A 14599-nucleotide genomic window follows, 5' to 3' on the forward strand; every position below is an offset into this window, starting at 1 on the left:
CCTTGGGAATATTACTACAAACAAACTGCAGTTGAAAGCTGTCCGATGCTCGGTGATGATCCTCAAAAGAGCCCCCAGAACAAAACTTTGAGAACAAGAAAACTTTACAAATTGGTCCGTGAATCATGATCCCTTACTGAAATGGAGGTGGAAACTTCGAGATCTGGGAGGACTCCGTTCCACCTTCTGAAGCCCACATATGTAGATAACAACCAACAAAACACACACACATACACACACAAACACAGTCTTGGTCGACAAGTGAAGCCGATGTGGGCCTTGTCACACGACAAAGTTTTCCTTGTCAGAAAACCACAAATTACTCAGAAAATTTGGATCACGACACATTTTTTGCCTCGACCCATTCACACATCATCACACGTTGTTTATCATTGTCTTCGTTTTTGCTTTACTTGTATGGACAAGTGTGAGTACTATTACTAATCCCTGCAGAAAAGAGTCATTCAATTGCAAATTAGTGTACCAGCTATTGCTAATCCCTGCAGAAAAGAGTCATTCAATTGCAAATTAGTGTACCAGCTATTGCTAATCCCTGTAGAAAATAAGCATTCAATTGCAAATTAGTGTACCAGCTATTGCTAATCCCTGCAGAAAAGAGTCATTCAATTGCAAATTAGTGTACCAGCTATTGCTAATCCCTGTAGAAAATAAGCATTCAATTGCAAATTATGGTACCAGCTATTGCTAATCCTTGTAGAATAGATGCATTCGCTTGCAAATTAGGGTACCAACTATTGATAATCCCCGTAGAATAGATGCATTCACTTACAAATTATGGTACCAGCTATTGCTAATCCCTGTATAAAAGATTCATTCAATTCCAAATTTGGGTATCAGCTATTGCTAATCCATGTAGAAAATATCACTCAAATGCAAATTAGGATACCAGCTATTGCTAATCCCTGTAGAATAGATGCATTCACTGGAAAAAATAGGTTATCAGGTATTGCTAATCCCTGTAGAATAGATGCATTCAATTTCAAATTAGGGTATCATCTATTGCTAATCCCTGTAGAATAGATGCATTCAATTGCAAATTAGGGTATCAGCTATTGCTAATCCATGTTGAAAATATCACTCAAATTCAAATTAGGGTATCAGCTATTGCTAATCCATGTTGAAAATATCACTCAAATTCAAATTAGGGTATCAGCTATTGCTAATCCATGTTGAAAATATCACTCAAATTCAAATTAGGGTATCAGCTATTGCTAATCCCTGTAGAATAGATGCATTCACTGGCAAATTAGGGTATCAGCTATTGCTAATCCCTGTAGAATAGATGCATTCACTGGCAAATTAGTGTATCAGCTATTGGTAATCCCTGTATGAAAGATTCACTCAATTCCAAATTATGGTACCAGCTATTGTTAATCCCTGTAGAAAAGATTCATTCACTGGCAAATTAGGGTGCCAGCTATTGCTAATCAGTGTATGAAATATCATTGAATTGCAAATTAGGGTTTCAGATATTGCTAATCCCTGTAGAATACACTACTCACAATAAGTTAAGGATATTGTGGGAGTGAGTTGATTTTTTTATCGGGGAGTGTGTTTCACTTCACTGATTTTTGGGATAGGCAGACCATTGTATGTGGGTTGTTAGGGTTAGAAATACACAAAATCAACCACACCGAAGAACCTGCCAATATCCCGAACTTATTGTGAATAGTGTAGATGCATTAACTGGCATATTAGGGTATCAGCTATTGCTAATCCCTGTAGAATAGATGCATTCAATTGCAAATTAGGGTATCAGCAATTGCTAATCCATGTAGAAAATATTACTCAAATGCAAATTAGGGTACCAGCTATTGCTAATCCCTGCAGAATAGATGCATTCACTGGCAAATTATGGTATCAGCTATTGCTAATCCCTGTATAATAGATGCTTGCAATTTCAAATTAGGGTATCAGCTATTGCTAATCCATGTAGAATAGATGCATTCACTGGCAAATTATGGTATCAGCTATTGCTAATCCCTGTATAATAGATGCATGCAATTTCAAATTAGGGTATCAGCTATTGCTAATCCATGTAGAATAGATGCATTCACTTGCAAATTAGGGTATCAGCTATTGCTAATCCCTGTAGAATAGACGCATTCACTGGCAAATTAGTGTATCAGCTATTGCTAATCCCTGTAGAATAGACGCATTCACTTGCAAATTAGGGTATCAGCTATTGCTAATCCCTGTAGAATAGACGCATTCACTGGCAAATTAGTGTATCAGCTATTGCTAATCCCTGTAGAAAATAAGCATTCAATTGCAAATTATGGTACCAGCTATTGCTAATCCCTGTAGAATAGATGCATTCGCTTGCAAATTAGGGTACCAACTTTTGATAATCCCCGTAGAATAGATGCATTCACTTACAAATTATGGTACCAGCTAGAGTCCCTGTATAAAGAGAGTTGTGTCAACTCAAATTTGGACGCCATTTTGTGTCTAAGTGTGTCGGATTAGATATACATGTACATTCGCGATATGGGGTGATATATTCTAAACCTGCTAAAAAAAAAATTACTACACATATTTAGTCTTATTATTACATACAGGTGATATTTGTTTTGTCAAAAACTCAGCTATTGCCGTGAAAAAGAGCTGTGTGGTGATATTAAAAGTGGTATGGCAATGCATATTACAAGCCAACACTGCATATAAGAGCTAACATTATAAGTAAGACAAACCAATGCTGTCGTTCTCTGAATTTTAATAACTTTTAGAAAGGAGTGTGGGCATATCCAATATTTTTTAAGGGGTGCCGAGAGCAATTCCGGTGTAGGACTTCCAGCCGACATATAGTCGAACACACTTAAAACAAATTCTGTACGTGGTATTGCCATATTTCTATAGTGTACAACTTTAGTTTTATCGACATTTATATTCAATTTCCATTGTAATGATTTAACAAGCTGCAAGTCAGCTTCTGTCTCTGACATAAGGAAAACGTCATCGGCATCTAGTAAGATTGAAACGTTCATTTATTACTACACCCTTGCCCAGAACTCTGATGGATATTGCCTGATCGATTAATATGTTTCATAGCTGGCGACTTAATTAACACTTAATTTTCGACTGCGCCAAGCCGTAATTAAACAGAGAAAAAACTTTAAAAAATACCTGCAGTGTGCACGGTTCGTCTAGTCGAACAGATATGGAAAAGCACAGTTAAGACGTCGTATTCACCATAACTTGTTTAATTTCACCAGGAACACGATGAGGCCAACACAGTAAACATTCAGTACAAAACTTGGTTCATACATTCAGTACAGAACATGATTCATACATTCAGACCGTAAGAAAACTCTGCCCGTAATACAACACTCTGACCAGACCAACACTTCATCCCACTACGTTCACTCCTCACAAGTGAAACTCATCACTACTCCGTTCACTCCTCACAAGTGAGACTCATCACTACTCCGTTCACTCCTCACAAGTGAAACTCATCACTACTCCGACAAGTGAAGACTTGAATATGACTACAGACGGAGAGACTGCTCACGATACGGCGAGAAGAGACCTCATCTGTCTTCTGCGATGAGTGCAAGAGACCTCACGACAGCCACGTGGATGAGAAGAGACCCCGTACGAAGAGAAGAGACCCCGGGAGTTCACATGACCATTTCACTTCTTTCACACCACACACACAGCCTGCTTTCCTCGACAACACGTGTAGAAAAGACAGTATTTCCTATCTCTTGCACCTATATTGCAGCCTCAACCAATTACAGGTTGCCACTCTGGTCACATGACCAACATCACACAACTTGAGCTCAATGTCCTCTGTCAACTCACAAGCGCTCTCTGCGCCTGACTGCACACGACACCATTTCCCCCACTCAAATGCCCAACACAAGGAAGCTCACACAGGCGACAAACCAGTCTATTTCCCACTATATAACAAATATACATAGAGAATAAGAGCGGACTTAAATTCCAGCCTTGTTTGACTCAACATCTATCGGAAACCAGTCTGTTAAAAAACCATTAATTCTTACACAGCATTTTACATTATCATACACAGAAATGAGAAATTTCATAATATTGCCATGTCGGCCAAGATTTGAAGTTTGTTTCACAACATGTCTCATTGAATATGATCGAAGGCTTTAGAGAACCCTAAATATACTTAAGTTAATTCAGATTCACATTAATTGCTGCAAGTGATGTGGTAACATGGGATCTTGCGTGCAATCTTGTCATAGCAGTGAAGAGTAAACCAGCATGCGATCAGCTCAATCAGAAGTACTGTCAATGGCACAAGTGTCACAATATTGTCAGACTGGAACTGCATGAACAGGGTTTACTTTAAATTATCTACCAGTTTCCTCATTCCCATGCTCTTGCTGCCCAATTCACCGCCAGTCCTTGTTCTTGCATATTTCTTTTTACTTTCATCGTTCATTTTCTGGCAGTAGATGCGAAGTCGTACATTGATATACTTTGCTAGTATCTTCTGCTTCAGGCCATGGCAGTCGGGCAGGTCGACCAAAGATTTTAAACCAAAAAAATAACTTGCCTCGGAATAAGTTTTGAATGGACGGACAGACAACTGAAAACAAAACGGACCATGGGTTTCCCACCCCTATAAAATCAAAATTAATTCCCTCTGAAAAAGTACAGTGACATTGCCCGCAGACTACCCAACCGCAGACCAGGCAATGTCACTGTACCGGGACATTTCATCAATCGATGACAATATGCGGTCCGCTAGGACTACCCGAAAAAAATTGAGCAGGGTTCTTCCCATGGAAATGCATTTTTGGTCAGCTCCTTGAAGATTATAAACAAACACAAATCACTTCCCTTTAAAATGGTTTTCAACGGACAGACAACCAAAAAAAAACCGAGCAGATAGAATTGCTTTTGAACATCGATCATCAAGCGGCATGGGCCTACCTGGCAGAGTCTCGAGGAGTCGATCGCTTTCCAGCTCTTTCGTCTGACTTTCGCTTCCCAAATTTGTCTTCTGACTTTATCACTTGGAAATCTATACATCTTATATTTCCCAGATTGGTTTGAACAACCAAAAGCAGAACAACCAGTCATTTTGTTTTGCAATAAACAACATTCCCGTACCAAGCTGACGTTCACGCACGGTGAAGTTAGACACAAAATGGCGCCACGAAATCAGGTGACCAGAAATCTCGGGTCAGCGCATGGCACAACTCTCTTTATACAGGGACTCTAGTACCAGCTATTGGTAATCCCTGTATAAAAGATTCATTCAATTCCAAATTTGGGTAACAGCTATTGCTAATCCCTGTAGAAAAGATTCATTCACTGGCAAATTAGGGTACCAGCTATTGCTAATCCCTGCATGAAATATCATTCAATTGCAAATTAGGGTATCAGATATTGCTAATCCCTGCATGAAATATCATTCAATTGCAAATTGGGGTATCAGATATTGCTAATCCCTGCATGAAATATCATTCAATTGCAAATTAGGGTACCAGCTATTGCTAATCCCTGCATGAAATATCATTCAATTGCAAATTAGGGTATCAGATATTGCTAATCCCTGCATGAAATATCATTCAATTGCAAATTAGGGTATCAGATATTGCTAATCCCTGCATGAAATATCATTCAATTGCAAATTAGGGTATCAGATATTGCTAATCCCTGCATGAAATATCATTCAATTGCAAATTAGGGTATCAGATATTGCTAATCCCTGCATGAAATATCATTCAATTGCAAATTGGGGTATCAGATGTTGCTAATCCCTGCATGAAATATCATTCAATTTCAAATTGGGGTATCAGATATTGCTAATCCCTGCATGAAATATCATTCAATTGCAAATTAGGGTATCAGATATTGCTAATCCCTGCATGAAATATCATTCAATTGCAAATTAGGGTATCAGATATTGCTAATCCCTGCATGAAATATCATTCAATTGCAAATTGGGGTATCAGATATTGCTAATCCCTGCATGAAATATCATTCAATTGCAAATTAGGGTATCAGATATTGCTAATCCCTGCATGAAATATCATTCAATTGCAAATTAGGGTATCAGATATTGCTAATCCCTGCATGAAATATCATTCAATTGCAAATTAGGGTATCAGATATTGCTAATCCCTGCATGAAATATCATTCAATTGCAAATTAGGGTATCAGATATTGCTAATCCCTGCATGAAATATCATTCAATTGCAAATTGGGGTATCAGATATTGCTAATCCCTGCATGAAATATCATTCAATTGCAAATTAGGGTATCAGATATTGCTAATCCCTGCATGAAATATCATTCAATTGCAAATTATGGTATCAGATATTGCTAATCCCTGCATGAAATATCATTCAATTGCAAATTAGGGTATCAGATATTGCTAATCCCTGCATGAAATATCATTCAATTGCAAATTAGGGTATCAGATATTGCTAATCCCTGCATGAAATATCATTCAATTGCAAATTGGGGTATCAGATATTGCTAATCCCTGCATGAAATATCATTCAATTGCAAATTGGGGTATCAGATATTGCTAATCCCTGCATGAAATATCATTCAATTGCAAATTAGGGTACCAGCTATTGCTAATCCCTGCATGAAATATCATTCAATTGCAAATTAGGGTATCAGATATTGCTAATCCCTGCATGAAATATCATTCAATTGCAAATTAGGGTATCAGATATTGCTAATCCCTGCATGAAATATCATTCAATTGCAAATTAGGGTATCAGATATTGCTAATCCCTGCATGAAATATCATTCAATTGCAAATTGGGGTATCAGATATTGCTAATCCCTGCATGAAATATCATTCAATTGCAAATTGGGGTATCAGATATTGCTAATCCCTGCATGAAATATCATTCAATTGCAAATTGGGGTATCAGATATTGCTAATCCCTGCATGAAATATCATTCAATTGCAAATTAGGGTATCAGATATTGCTAATCCCTGCATGAAATATCATTCAATTGCAAATTGGGGTATCAGATATTGCTAATCCCTGCATGAAATATCATTCAATTGCAAATTGGGGTATCAGATATTGCTAATCCCTGCATGAAATATCATTCAATTGCAAATTAGGGTATCAGATATTGCTAATCCCTGCATGAAATATCATTCAATTGCAAATTGGGGTGTCAGATATTGCTAATCCCTGCATGAAATATCATTCAATTGCAAATTGGGGTATCAGATATTGCTAATCCCTGCATGAAATATCATTCAATTGCAAATTGGGGTATCAGATATTGCTAATCCCTGCATGAAATATCATTCATTTGCAAATTAGGGTACCAGCTATTGCTAATCCCTGCATGAAATATCATTCAATTGCAAATTAGGGTACCAGATATTGCTAATCCCTGCATGAAATATCATTCAATTGCAAATTAGGGTATCAGCTATTGCTAATCCCTGCATGAAATATCATTCAATTGCAAATTGGGGTATCAGATATTGCTAATCCCTGCATGAAATATCATTCAATTGCAAATTAGGGTATCAGATATTGCTAATCCCTGCATGAAATATCATTCAATTGCAAATTAGGGTATCAGATATTGCTAATCCCTGCATGAAATATCATTCAATTGCAAATTAGGGTATCAGATATTGCTAATCCCTGCATGAAATATCATTCAATTGCAAATTGGGGTATCCGATATTGCTAATCCCTGCATGAAATATCATTCAATTGCAAATTGGGGTATCAGATATTGCTAATCCCTGCATGAAATATCATTCAATTGCAAATTAGGGTATCAGATATTGCTAATCCCTGCATGAAATATCATTCAATTGCAAATTAGGGTATCAGATATTGCTAATCCCTGCATGAAATATCATTCAATTGCAAATTAGGGTATCAGATATTGCTAATCCCTGCATGAAATATCATTCAATTGCAAATTGGGGTATCAGATATTGCTAATCCCTGCATGAAATATCATTCAATTGCAAATTAGGGTATCAGATATTGCTAATCCCTGCATGAAATATCATTCAATTGCAAATTAGGGTATCAGATATTGCTAATCCCTGCATGAAATATCATTCAATTGCAAATTGTGGTATCAGATATTGCTAATCCCTGCATGAAATATCATTCAATTGCAAATTAGGGTATCAGATATTGCTAATCCCTGCATGAAATATCATTCAATTGCAAATTAGGGTATCAGATATTGCTAATCCCTGCATGAAATATCATTCAATTGCAAATTGCGGTATCAGATATTGCTAATCCCTGCATGAAATATCATTCAATTGCAAATTAGGGTATCAGATATTGCTAATCCCTGCATGAAATATCATTCAATTGCAAATTGGGGTATCAGATATTGCTAATCCCTGCATGAAATATCATTCAATTGCAAATTAGGGTATCAGATATTGCTAATCCCTGCATGAAATATCATTCAATTGCAAATTAGGGTATCAGATATTGCTAATCCCTGCATGAAATATCATTCAATTGCAAATTAGGGTATCAGATATTGCTAATCCCTGCATGAAATATCATTCAATTGCAAATTGGGGTATCAGATATTGCTAATCCCTGTAGAATCCACTACTCACAATAAGTCAGGGATATTGTGGGAGTGAGTTGATTTTTTTTATCGGGGTGTGTGTTTCACTTCACTGATTTTTGGGATAGGCAGACCATTGTATGTGGTTTGTTAGGGTTAGAACCTAACAGGTTCGTTGTTAGGGTTAGAAATACACAAAATCAACCAAACCGAAGAACCTGCCAATATCCCTAACTTATTGTGAGTAGTGTAGATGCATTAACTGGCAAATTAGGGCATCAGCTATTGCTAATCCCTATAGAATAGATGCATTCACTTATGCATTAGGGTACCAACTATTGCTAATCCATGTAGAATAGATGCATTCACTTATGCATTCTGGTACCAACTATTGCTAATCCATGTAGAATAGATGCATTCACTTATGCATTCTGGTACCAACTATTGCTAATCCATGTAGAAAAGATTCATTCAATTGCAAATTGGGTTACCAACTATTGCTAATCCCTGTAGAATATATGCATTTACTTGCAAATTCGAGTATCAGCTATTGCTAATCCTTGCAGAAAAGATTCATTCAATTCTAAATTCGGGTATCAGCTATGCCTAATCCCTGTAGAATACATGCATTCACTGGCCGATTAGGGTACCAACTATTGCTAATCCATGTGGAAAAGATTCAGTCAATTCTAAATTCGGGTATCAGCTATTGCTAATCCCTGTAGAATACATGCATTCACTGCTCTATTGTGGTACCAACTATTGCTAATCCATGTGGAAAAGATTCATTCAATTCTAAATTCTGGTATCAGTTATTGCTAATACCTGTAGAATACATGCATTCACTGCTCTATTGTGGTACCAACTATTGCTAATCCATGTGGAAAAGATTCATTCAATTCTAAATTAGGGTATCAGTTTTTGCTAATACCTGTAGAATAGATGCATTCAATGGCAAATTAGGGTACCAGCTGTGGCTAATCCCTGTAGAATAGATGCATTCACTGGAAAATTATGTCACCAACTATTGCTAATCCCTGTAGAATAGATGCATTCAATGGCAAATTAGGGTATCAGCTATTGCTAATCCATGTAGAATAGATGCATTCACTTGCAAACTAGGGTACGACTTTTGCTGTTTCCTGTAGAATAGATGCATTCACTTGTAAATTAGGGTATCAACTATTGCTAAACCATGTAGAATAGATGCATTCACTTGCAAACTAGGGTACCAACTATTGCTGTTTCCTGTAGAATAGATGCATTCACTTGTAAATTTGGGTATCAGCTATTGCTAATCCCTGTAGAAAAGATTCATTCAAATGCAAATTAGTGTATTACTCATTACTAAACCCCTGTAGATTCTGATTGCTTGAAGCTGTAGCTCAATGAAAAAAAACACACACACAGGAAAATGTATTGCACTTTATTTGAAGCACATATGAAAGATCATGCGTAAAAACGTTTTTATAACAAAGTTATAGCAAAACAAAAATCATGCCAGTCCAAAAAGACCCCACAAGAATGCCCTCTATGGTGACGTACTGTTTGAACTGAGTACTGTACTAAGAAACTGTACTTCTATCAACTTTGAAATTACATGTTATTAAACCATAAGTAGGTCTATTAATTATTTATTATTGCACCGTGACTACATGTAGATCTTTCAATTTGACCTTTTTAGATCTTTCAGAACATCAAACTTTTAGACCTTAAACAACCCATTAGATACATGTAGATCCTTTCAGACCTTTTGACCTTTTTATTTAGTAAATGATGCGCAAACTCCACACACCCGCGGGTGAGTAAACTCCTCGTAATCATCATATTAAAATACACATTTTGGTGTCTGTCTGACCGCGATACATTCGGTCATTATTTATCCAATCTCAACCAAACATTGACAGGACTAAGGGTCACAAGATGGAGGTTGTCGTGACTTCATTTGCCCCCTCGGGTTCTCCCCAAGGGGGTTTTCCGTCTTGGGCAAAATCAGTGTTCACGTGTATCTTGGAGTTTCATGGGGCACCCCTACCAGTGGTAAAAAAAATTATGAACCACAAACACTTATGATCACCGTTTTAAGCAGTCACTACTGCTGTTTAACACAAAACTGAAAGGGGGGAAACCTGGCATTGTTGAGGTGTTATGTGAGCCTATATCTACTGGAATCTGAATACCCCAGAGCGGATAATAATATCACCCTTCATACTGCTTCCTTCCGGTGTGGGTCTACTAAATGTATAAAATGATAATTAACGCAGGTATGACAGCCCGTGCACATAGTGCAGCAACTTTATTCCGACTGTAAAGCACGCATGCACACAGCCAAGCAATTTGATGGCTTGAAGTGCAACAGGCATTAAAGGGACACAATCATGACATTTTTGAAGAGATATGTTTTCGAGGATGATATCCCTGATCACAAATATATATATTTTGGGGAGAATAATCAGCCGGATAATCGTGTTTTGAAATCGGGCTATTTTCACTTCCGTTATGCAAATGAGCCCACCTCCCCCCAGTCTATTCATGTGACGTCACAAACACACAACTCAAAAGTGCGCATCTAGTGTCAATTTACTAGCCAAATTAGCACATACACATTTCTTGTTAATTCCGCATTACAAAATATTTTGTTTCTGAATTTATCATTTCAGAATTGTTTATAAAATACGCTGAATGGGAAAACGTCCAATTCCGAATCCGCGAATGTCATGGGTGGAAACCTTCACTTCGTTTCCTCACTCTGCTTTAAACTCAATCTCTCTAAATTTTCATTCCAATCACAAATTAATACTACAGCATTAATATAACAAAATACAATGTCAAAAATACTCGTAATGTAAGCTCATATTGACGGATCTGATATGATAACCAATACAAACAAATCTGCCGATGAGAAAGGTCGGATATGAAACACTTACAAATAGAAAATCAAAATCATAATTGTATTGCAAAAATTTATGAAACTTCTCACCCACCTTAGGATCGACAAAAGCGGCCTCCTTCAGGTGGCAACTCAAAAGCACGATTGTATTGAGATATTATCAAACCAGTGAATGTTCGTGATCATGTGTTTACTTCCAGATCAGGATGAATATAACTACATGAGGACTAGCTCCTGAGCTTGCCTCACATGGGCCTGGCTTCAAATCAACACGCAAGTCTCACCCGTGACTAGCCCAGTACACTCCGCCGGCAATGGCGCAATGCTAGCAAGTAGGCCGGGTGGACAGCTCTGGAAGCCATCTATATAATAATAGCGTAAGGACTCGACTTTGTTATCCCTTTTACGCCGCACCCAGTGACCCGATGGCCACAGCACTAATGGATTTACGATCTACGAACCGCGCTCTTTGTTTATCACGTACAGCCATACTCGAAAAATCTGAATTAGCCGACGTTGGGGCCCAAAAGCATCCAATTAACTGCCGATACGACGCCACCTTATTGGCGTCTGCTGGGTGAAGGCGAAGCAAGCCGTCCGCTGATTGGACAGTCGAAGGCGACAGCAAGCCATCCGCTGAGTGGACAATCCTGAGCATGCATTTGTGCCGGTGTCGTCGATCGCGGTGTACGCTAACCTCATCAGGTGGGTTTACCATAATTTCTTCCAACCGCGCTCTTTGTTTATCACGTACAGCCATACTCGAAAAATCTGAATTAGTCGACTTTGGGGCCCAAAAGCAACCGATTAACTGCCGATACGACGCCATCTTATTGGCATCTGCTGGGTGAAGGCAAAGCAAGCCGTCAGCTGATTGGACAGTCAAAGGCGACAGCACGGACAAGCAAATCCCGTATGCCATCCATAATGGTACACTCTATCCATACACCACATCCTCCCTTCCGTGGATGTTCCACGGGTTTCGGCTAGTAAACAATAATATCCCAATCAATCGATGACTTGTTTTATTTTTACTTCCTGGCAGAGAATGAGGAAGAACCCTTTTGATCATCTTTATTTCTAGGAAAGAAATGGTTTATTGCAAAGATCAGGAAAAATACATGTCGAGTTGACCAACCGGGGGTGGGAGAAAGGAAGGGGGAGGGGGTGTAAGAGGCAGAGCAGTACCTCTCTACTATACTCGCTGAATATAACATAGGGGTAGTATGTGCATTACTAGTGGCTGGATTGTCTCTATGCAACTAGTGACATTGATGAAGATGCAAAGGATAATATTATGGGAAAAAAATTAGTTATAATATAATTTCTTACCTGTCTTTGTATTTGAGTATTACGTCTCCGAACCGTAGAGGGTTGTGATGGAGGCACGATGTAGGGTTTGTGGCTGAAAAGTGTCGGCACGGCATCGTGTTACAGCAATTCCCGAGGCTTGTTTCCCAAGTAGTGATCAGCTGTTGATCAAATACGAACGTTGATGGCTCAAAGTGGTCTTTGCAAACAACATGATATTTCTGATGAACATGTTTTTATGTTGAATTCGGTTGTCCTAGGTTTTTCAACCACAAAGAACAGCATTGACGATCTTTTCGTGGGTCAGAGATGCAAAAATAAAAAAACGACTTTGGAGTTCTGTGGGCAAATTTTTCGACGATAATTCACTGACCGGTGTTTGTTTGTTTGTTTGTCGCGTTACTCCTCCTAAATTTTTGGCCCAATTGCATCCAGACTTGCTAAATAGGATCAGCATAACCCCAGTTACTGTATAGGGGTGTTTTTTTTAGAAATTATCCTTGCCGGTGTTCTTAGGAAGTTAGAGGGAGGGAGGGGGCGATGCAAATTCTCTATGTAAATGTGTATCACGTAGCGCCACCTTCAGGTGGGAGTGGCTATTACAAGTCCCACCCTTTGCAGTGCAGTATTCCTGTCCCTGGTATTTTTTACGGTGCAGCCTGTAGACGTTTGTCTGTCCGTATGTCTCCACAAACGTACACCAATTAGAACTGAAGATTAGGTCACATGACATAGGGGACATTATTTTACTAAAAGGAAATATAATAACCTTCTGTGGAACTTTTTGGGGTCCCAGTAGGTGTCTAAGGTAGGTAGGAGGTTTCAGAAATATCTCAATACAATTATAAATTTGTCCGGAAGTGAACCCGAATCTGGAAGTGAACAGATGATAACAGTTCGCTGGATTGATAAAATCTCAATACATGATATTAATTTGTGATTGGAATGATGCTGTTTGGAATGAAAATATAGAAATATTGAGTTTAAAGAACATTGAGGAAATAACGAAAGCGTTTCCATCTGTGACATTCACGGATTCCCCAACTTCCAGTTTCGCCATTTTAGTTTCACCATTGACTGGATAAAGGAACATTCAGATTGGGTACGTTTTTTGTCCAAGTCATTCACGAACTGGCTGTCCTTGCATGAAGTCAAAAAATGTAATACTTACATTATTTGCTAACTGGTATCCCCACCAGGTCATACTGTCCTCTTCAACTAAAGTATCAAACAAGCCCTGCTATGCCATTGTTAGACTATCAATGGTGTTTATTACCTCCGCCACCAAAGATGGTTGGAGGTTATGTTTTCACCCCTGTCTGTCTGTCCGTTTGTCCGTTTGTTACTTAGCAAAAAAACCCATTTTTTTTTGCAAGTATGTTGATCACTCCGGTTTCTGTGTGTGTGTGTGTGTGTTTGTTTGTGTGTGTTTGTTTGTCTGTCCGCTCACTTATACTTGCCTAAAGGTCACAATTTTAAACCGATCTTCACGAAACTTCACCAAATGGTGGAGTTCGTATTCCAACAAAATGCTATATATTTTTGGTGTCAAAAGGTCAAAAGGTCAACATAGGCCAAAGGTCAACCACTTTTTTCAAATTCCTAAAATCCTCAATTTTCATCCGATTGACTTGAAATTTGAATAGGATATACATATCAGCTAACGGAATTCAACCACCAACTATTTATGAGATCGGCATAGGCCAAAAGGTCAACATAGGCCGAAGGTCAACCACTTTTTCCGAATTTCTAAAATCCTCAATTTTCATCCGATTGACTTGAAATTTGAATAGGATTTACATATTGGCAAAATGAATTCAACCACCAACTATTTTAGAGATCAGCATAGGCCAAAAG

The sequence above is a fragment of the Myxine glutinosa genome, chromosome 10, assembly GCF_964187855.1.
Source record: "Myxine glutinosa chromosome 10, kmMyxGlut1.1, whole genome shotgun sequence".
Lineage (NCBI taxonomy): Eukaryota > Metazoa > Chordata > Myxini > Myxiniformes > Myxinidae > Myxine > Myxine glutinosa.